Source organism: Chrysochloris asiatica, unplaced genomic scaffold (genome assembly GCF_000296735.1).
Source record: "Chrysochloris asiatica unplaced genomic scaffold, ChrAsi1.0 scaffold00182, whole genome shotgun sequence".
Lineage (NCBI taxonomy): Eukaryota > Metazoa > Chordata > Mammalia > Afrosoricida > Chrysochloridae > Chrysochloris > Chrysochloris asiatica.
Genome location: NW_006408700.1, coordinates 3,092,885 through 3,101,163, shown reverse-complemented (window position 1 = coordinate 3,101,163; position 8,279 = coordinate 3,092,885).

Here is an 8,279-nt window from a genome sequence, read left to right as displayed (position 1 = left end):
AAGGTAACTTTCTGCATGGGATTAGTGACTAGTGATATCATAACTGCCTCTTAAAAATCCCTAATGCTTCTCTGGCCAGTACTTTCGATAATCATGGGTCAAATTGTTTTGCTATACATACAAACGTCTATATGTGAGCTACTAGGAACAGAGTTGCTGATTATGCGTGAAAATCTGTGATAGTGTATCTTCCAAAAGTTAGATAAATATACCACAAATACTGGAGTTCACACAAGCATGTTCACTATTAACATCACATGACTGAATATACAATGCAGTCACTCTATTAAAATCACATTTTTTATATATTGACCCTCACTTCCCTGATGTCCACAATCAATCGGGGTCCTGCAAAATCAGCAATTCTCCAGTATTAAGGTTGTGACACAATGTTTGTGGTTGTTGTTAGTTGCCTTCTAATAGATTCCAACTTAGGACGAGCCCATGTGTTACAGAGTACTAATAATCTATAGGGTTATCTTGGCTATAATCATTACAGAAGCAGATCCGCCAGCCTATTCTTACGTAACATCGGTGAATGAGTCCAAGAGATCAATCTATAGGTCAGCAGTCCAGTACAGACCACTTGGGCTGCCTTTTTGTTGTTGATGCTGTGTGTGCTTTCCAGTCAGTTCTGACTCATAGTGACCCTGTAAGATTTCTGAGAGCAGCTGGTGGGTTTGAACTGTTGACCTCATGGTGAGCAGTCCCATGTTTATCCTACAGCACCATACTTGCACTGCCTAGGGACTTTCTTTTCTATCATGTTGTTGTTGGGTACCATTGAATCAATTCCAATTCATAGACCTCATATCACAGAGTGGTGCTGCCCCATAGGGTGCTCTTGACTGTCATCTTTAGGGAAACAGATCCTGGGTCTTTCTCAAATGGAGCCAGTGAGCGGGTTCCAACAGCCAATCTTTCAGTTAGCAGTTGTGCACTTCACTGTTTGTGACACCATGGCTCCTTGTGCCTTTATACACATTTGTTGTTGTTAAGTGCCATGGGGTCAGTTCTGACTCATGGCAATCCTGTATAGGGTTTCCGAGGAGCAGCTGGTGGGTTTGAACCACTGACTTTGTGGGTCCAGTGCTTATCCAACAGTTCCACACCAGGACTCAATGTATACATTATAACTGTATTCATAGAGAACTGGCTTCTTAAGGGCTTTAATCTCCTTTGAGTATCTTAATTTTAGAAATAGCTGTTTAAAAATATCTATTAAAAATGTTTCTGTTACAGAGTTATAGATGTCCCTTGCACATTCCTTGGCACAGTGACAGCAGCAATGGGCTCCAGCTTAACAATGATTATGAGATGGCAAAGGACCAAACAGTGTTTCGTTTTGTGCATAGGGTCACTATGAGTCGGAACCTACTTGACTGCACCTAACAACAACAGCAACAACTGCATAACTTCCAAACCAGGTTTTCTTTCTCAAATTCATCAACACCCCCCATTGCTGATGAGTAGATTCTGACTCACCATTCACTTTTAAGTCAGAATAGAATAAATCCTTAAGGTTTCCAAGAGTGTTCTCTACATATTTTATATTCTGGTAACCATATCCAATATGACTCCAAGCTAATCAAATATATAAACACCAATATAATAATTCAGATAGTTACTGCCATTATTTTTTTTTCTCTCTTAAATGAGATTGAATGAATGAGAAAGTCTGTAATTCTAAAATGAAAATGTCTATCATTCCAACCTTGCTGTCATAGAACTTTCTTCAGCGATGATGATCTCACTTTAAATTGTAAAAATATTTCTAGATGTCTAAACGAGTGGTGTTCATTTTTTAAGAAAATCAATGCAAGCCTGGGCCAAACTACACATTTCAACAGAGACAAAAAAAAAAAAAAAAAATGTGACCATGAGAAGGAAACGTGACCATGAGAAGGAAACGTGACTTCAAATCTTGATTGTGTTGTTCTGTGGTCCTGGCCTTTAGTTTTTAAAAATGCGAAGGGGAGAGGGATTAGTAGGACCGGGATCAGACGTTTTCTAACCACACTCCTCAGAGAAGCCTAGCGGGTCTCGGGAGCGCTGGGTCCTGTCCTTGTCCCCAATCAATCATGCAGATAAGCTACTTTCAGCTGTTTCTGACTCTTACATTTCTCAATAGACGCCTTCTAAAGAGTTCTTGTTGTTGTTGTTGTGTAGTGCCATCGAGTCGATTCCGACCCATAACGACCCTGTGTCGGGTTTCCAATGAGCTTGAATCACCGACCTTGCAGTTCAAACAACTTTGCAGTCTGACGCATTACTCATTCTGGCCATACTGACTCAATACTACTTAACTTTCTTGCCTGAGCTCTTCCTAAGCTTCTTACCTAAATTCGTATTATTTCCCTTAAAAAAGAGTCCTTGTGGGGCACTGTAGGATACACACTCAATCTCAAAGTCAGTTTGAACTACAAGATCAGTGGTTCAAACTCACCAGTTGCTCCTTGGAAACCCTGTACCCCATGGGTAATTATGAGTCAGAACTGACTCCAGGGACTTAATAACAACTACTTTTATAAGGACTCCTGGTGTGGCACTGTAGGTTCAGCACTGGACTATGAGTCACAAGATTGGTGGTTCAAACTCATCAGATGCTCCTAAGAAACCCTATATAGGGTCACAATGGGTCAACACTTAACAACAACTTCCATAAGCTTCAATCCCCATAACCCCTGCACGGACCCCTGCACGGACCCACAGGCTTGGAGGATTTGTCAGGGCTCCGCCCCCTGAGATTATGTTCAGAATGTGCTTACCTTCCCTGTGGTCACAGAGCCAGGAACCTCCCTGTCAAAGGTCTGGTGGGATTCCCCAGGCCACCGCAGCTTGGGGTTTCTGGGACTCTACTACAGCATGGGAAGTAAATTAGGACCATTCTTTCCAATCTTAGCCCAAAAGAATATCAGTTACCATTCCTACCAAGAGGTCTAAAAGTAACTATAATACAAAGGCATCCTCAGTGGTGGGCTGCTAAATGCTTAACAACAGACTCTTCTGGGGGGAAAAAGTACACTTTACACTTACTTTAATTTTACTGAGACGGTGGATGGGTAGTGTACAACTTATAATATAAAATACTAAACTGTTGTAAATTCCATATGCTCAATGAATTCCCATAGTAGGCTTTTGTTGATTATTTGCTTAACTCCTGGATGGAAAGTTAACCTAATTCTGTAGTCATGAGCACAGATCTGACATGAATGCTGTTTACCTTTACAAACAAGATAAAAGTAGAGGAAAGTGTTCTTCAGGGAACATTCCATCCAATATAATGCTGGTCCAGGCATCTGCCAGAGCAGGCCTTATGCCAACCTTGGGGATAAAGTCGAGTAAGACATGCATCTAGCTTCAGACATTAAAAAAATAACAAGACTTAAAACATTCACTGTCCTGCTAATAATCTAGGATGATAAATACTGTCATTTCAAGGAAGGATGTTCTAAAGGTTTTGCCAAATTCAGCGCTACAATTTACAAAGGCATAATTGATTATTTTGACTATAGTATCAATTTTATATAAGACGCTCTGATGATAGATTTGGCTGCTAACAAAACGGGTGGGGGTTCAAATCCATCAGTAGTTCTGTGAGAGAAAAATCCTGGCGATCTGCTACCTTAAAAGTTGTTGCTGTTGTCAAGTGTTGTTGTTAAATACCACCGAGTTCGTTCCGACTTATAGTACAACCAGAGTGCTCCTTAGAAGCCACTATGGCCAGACTGTCTCTCATACGTCAGACGTATTATCAGAAGGGACCAGTCACTGGAGAAGGGCATCATGTTTATAAAGTGGAGGGTTGGAGAAAAAGTGGAAGACCCCCAACAAGATGGACTGGCATAATGGCAGCAGCAATGAGACCAGGCGTAACAACGATTGTGAGGTTGGCCCGGGACTGGACAGTGTTTTGTTCTGTTGTGCATAGGGTTGTTATGAGTCGGTACCAACTTGATGGCACCTAACAACAACAAGACGCCGCTGGTGAGTTTGAACCACTGACCTTGAGGTTCAAACCAACCATGAAGCGGAGTGCTTTATCCTACAGTGCTACACCAGGACTCCTTAAAGGTTACAGCCCAGGAAACTCTACAGGGCAGTTCTATGAATGAGATTAACAACATAAATTTCATATGAGGACTGGTCTTTAGTAACATAAGCAGGATAAAAGTTCTTCTGTAACATTGGAATAAAAATTGAGGACTTTATAACCTAAGCAATGTCTTTTATCTCTAAATAGGGATAGAAATATTATTTTAAATCCCTAAAAAGTTAAATGTCCTGGGATAACTTAAATATACATTCTGGTTTTGTTATATAAACTTCTTATCCAGAAAAATCTATAAGAGAAAAACAAGGCACATCTTTTATCAACAGGATACAATCTAATGTGCTACAATCAAGGCAAAGCGTCACAATTTTACGAGGCTTTCCTAAGTGAAAGTAGGTCAGGTTCAGACGTTACCTTGGATTAACTTGGATTTGTGGACCAACATTTTTTCATTCTCAGAAAAACAGATTAAGACATCAAACGGTCAAAACTGCAAAGGAGGTTGATTATAAAAAACACCCTGGGCTCAGGACTCTGGCGTCAGAACACGCCTCCTTCCCTGTGGCTGGTACCAGTTGCATCGCCAAGCATCCCAACTGAGCCTCAACTCTACCCCAAGCCACTGGACAGTACAGGTAACTCAGCAATGACAGGAAATCCTCTGTCTTCCAGGTGTGTGTCTCACTGATTGCTCCGCTTATTAACTATAATTACACAGACCTCAACAATGACCATAAAGACGAAAACAAACCCACAAGTGTAAGCCAGTGTGGCCGGGGCTGGATGGCAGGTCTCCAAGATGCAAGCAGGAGGAAAGAGCTTCTGTGTCCCAGAAGGCACGGTGGGATGCTCCGCATTGTACATCTCAGCAGAGAGGAAATTAGAACTGACATGTCCCACCACTTTAAAAAAAAGCTGCCTGCATCTGCCTTCTGCACACTGCACGGGGACCCTACTCCACTGAAGTGCACCCAGTGTGTGTGTGTGTGTGTGTGTGTGTGTGTGTGTGTGTGTGTGTGTTTCACGTGCTCAGCACACACAGAGCTTGGGGACAGATTACCATCTTGCTAATAAAATGCTGCTCAACAAATACCAATGTGATTCCTGCTCGTGTTATCCCTGTTTATAGTTAAAAATCTACAGTTAATATGACTAAATAGAAATCTTAAATGCAAACAACAAGTATCTCCCTTCCTGCAATAAACTCTCCTAATAGTTTTATAGTTTCACTTGCTTTTTGTTGTGTTGTTGTTTTTTGTTATTGTTGTTAGGTGACATCTAGTCAGTACCGACTCACAGCGACCCTGTGCACAGCAGAAGGAAACACTGGCTGGCTGGTCCTGTGCCAACCTCACAATCGTTGCTACGTTTGAGCCCATTGATGCTGCTCACTGTGCCAATCCATCTCATTGGGGGTCTTCCTCTTTGTCTTTGACCCTCCACTTAGCCAAACATGTTATTCTTTAGCAGAACAGCAGTTTGAAAACTACAAACTTCACGGGAGAAAGATGAGGCTTTCTGCTCCCGTAAAGATTTACAGCCTCGGAACCCCTGTGCAGGGTCACTATGAGTTGGAACTGACTCCACAGCACATAAGCATGTATGTTTTTAAATGTCCTCTCAAATCATCTCTAAAACTAACAAACCCTCTTCAGGAACCATTCCTTGAAACACAGTACAAAACACAAGTATCTTAGTTACTGTTCGCATTATATAAATGTAAATTCTGAAAGAATCAATTATAATATGCAAAAGTAGTCCTATGATACAAATTATAACTACTGGCCCCATTTTATTAGATGGTGATGTGGGTTAATGTGCTGAACTGCAAAGTTGGTTTGAACCACAAGATCAGCAGTTCAAGCTCACCAGCCACTCCTCGGAACCCCTATATAGGGTCACTATGGGTTGGTACCAACTAAACAGCACTTAACAAGAATAACAACAGATAAATGAGGTTAAACGCATTCATCGTAAACTGACTGGTTGACTTTGAGTGGAAGGAGAACTAGGCAGAAGGTACAAAGGTCCTAGAAAGTCATTGCTGATGAGTTTATTCAGTATTTTCTTGGTGTGCTCTACTTCCTTTATACAAATCTCCTGAAAGGCTTTCAATGAGACAATCTACAATGAAGTGATAACAATGTCAAATCATTCTTTATCTTCACAACAGGAAAAAAAATTCTTATTTGCATACATCCCTCGTATGACAATAAAAGCTTGTACAATTAACATATAAAATGTTCCATGATAAAATGATAAATACATCCACATTACATTTAAACCATTATTGGACAATTTGTTGGACTAAGGCCCATAGAAGTTATTTGTGAATTACCCTGTAGTACAGAAAAGAACAAAAAGTTGACTTTATTTTATAGGATTATAATGATAATATTTACAATATATTTTAAATGTTTGGAACATATGATTGTCAGCCAGAGGAAATGATGTGCTTGATTTACATAAATATAGCTGTGCAAATACGTATTTTGCTAATAGTTCTATTGTTAACATGCCTGTAAACAGATGTCGTTTTCATCTTTAATTCCAGCTGACATTGAATATGTAATTGATTAGTAAACTGGCTGAGTGCTTACTATGTTCCAGGTAGCGTGGTCAGTAGTTTACATGCATTTTCTGATTTAACCCTCTGAAGAATGCTAGGAGGTAGAAAATATTATTATGATCAAGTTATAGATATGGAAACAGTGGAGGAGAAAGAAGAGCCCTGCATTCTGTCTGAGGTCACACAAATCACGCCGACAGGGCCATCAAACTTGTGAGTCCAATGGCATCAGTTGTCATTTGCTTAACTGATTGTTGTTGTTGTTGTTGTTGTTAAGTGCCATGGAGTCAGTTCCGACTCACAGCAACCCTGTATAGGGTTTCCAAGGATAGGTGGTGAGCTTGAGCTGCTGACCTTGTGGTTCAAACCAACTTTGCAGGACTCTGGTTATTCTCTAGTAAATGCACACAAATTGCCATGAATTCATGTTGATCTGATCCACTCTTAAAGCTACGGGCAGCTCCAAGATTTGGTAGAAACTCAGTTCTTTGGAAAGCATAGTTCTAGCTTCATCAGCTTTTGAACAACTGTTATGTTGTCAAGTGCCATTGAGTTGGTTCTGAGTCATAGCAACCTGCGGAGCGACTGATGAGTTTGAACTGCTGACCTTGCGGTTAGTAGTCCAGTGATTACATTATAGTACTACACCAAGATTCCAATAGACCAAATTAAATTCCAATAGAACAATAAAATCTCCAGCTCCAATTCCAACCACATTGGACATGGGTTGACTTGATAGCCAACGACACAACTTTCTAAGTCAGCCAGTAGAGAAAGCATGGATATACAAGGAACTCCATAGGTCAGCAATTTTAAGGACATGTCCAATCCTTGCAGGAATGCTCTGCTCTTGAATGTTCCTGATGATGGGATCCCGTAGGTGACATAAACCTCAGTTTGCTAATGAGAGTCCATGAGTGGTACAAACCATGTACTAGGCTGCTAAGCCAAAAGTTGGAGGTTTGGGTCTACCTGGAGGCACCTCAAAAGAAAGGCCTGATGATCTTCCACACCAGCAACCACTGAAGAACAGCAGCCATGGCTGAATGCTCCCCTATGACCGGTGCCCTCAACAAGGGCTACAAAGTAACCAAGAACGTGAGCAAGCCGCGGCACAGCCACCGCCACCGGCGCCAAGGTCACCTCACCAAGCACACCAACTTCGTGGGGGACATGATCCAGGACGTGTGTGGCTTTGCGCCTCATGAACTCTGGGCCATGGAGCTGCTCAAGCTCTCCAAGGACTAGCGGGCGCTCATCAAGAAAAGGGTGGAGACACACATCCTCACCAACAGGAAGCCAGAGGAGCTTAGCAACATCCTGGCCACCATGAGGAGAGTGGCTGCCAAAAAGGACTCAGCAGGTCCCTGTCCACTGTGCGCCCCTTGCACCCCAAATAAAAACCTTTGTTGCAGACTGTGCAGAGGTTCGAGGCCCTATAGGCCTGAGTGTATCAGATCTAGCCACTTGGCAGTTAATAGCAAATTGTTTTTCATTTTAGTGTTGAGTTATATTTATTTAATTCCAAACATGAGCCCTGGATGTCCACAGAGAAATGCAATATTCCCCTAAGTTTCTAAGGTCAAGATTTTCCCCCTAGAACCAAGGCAGTAAAACTTCCTCAGAGGACGAACAAGGACAGGTTTACTGGGATTA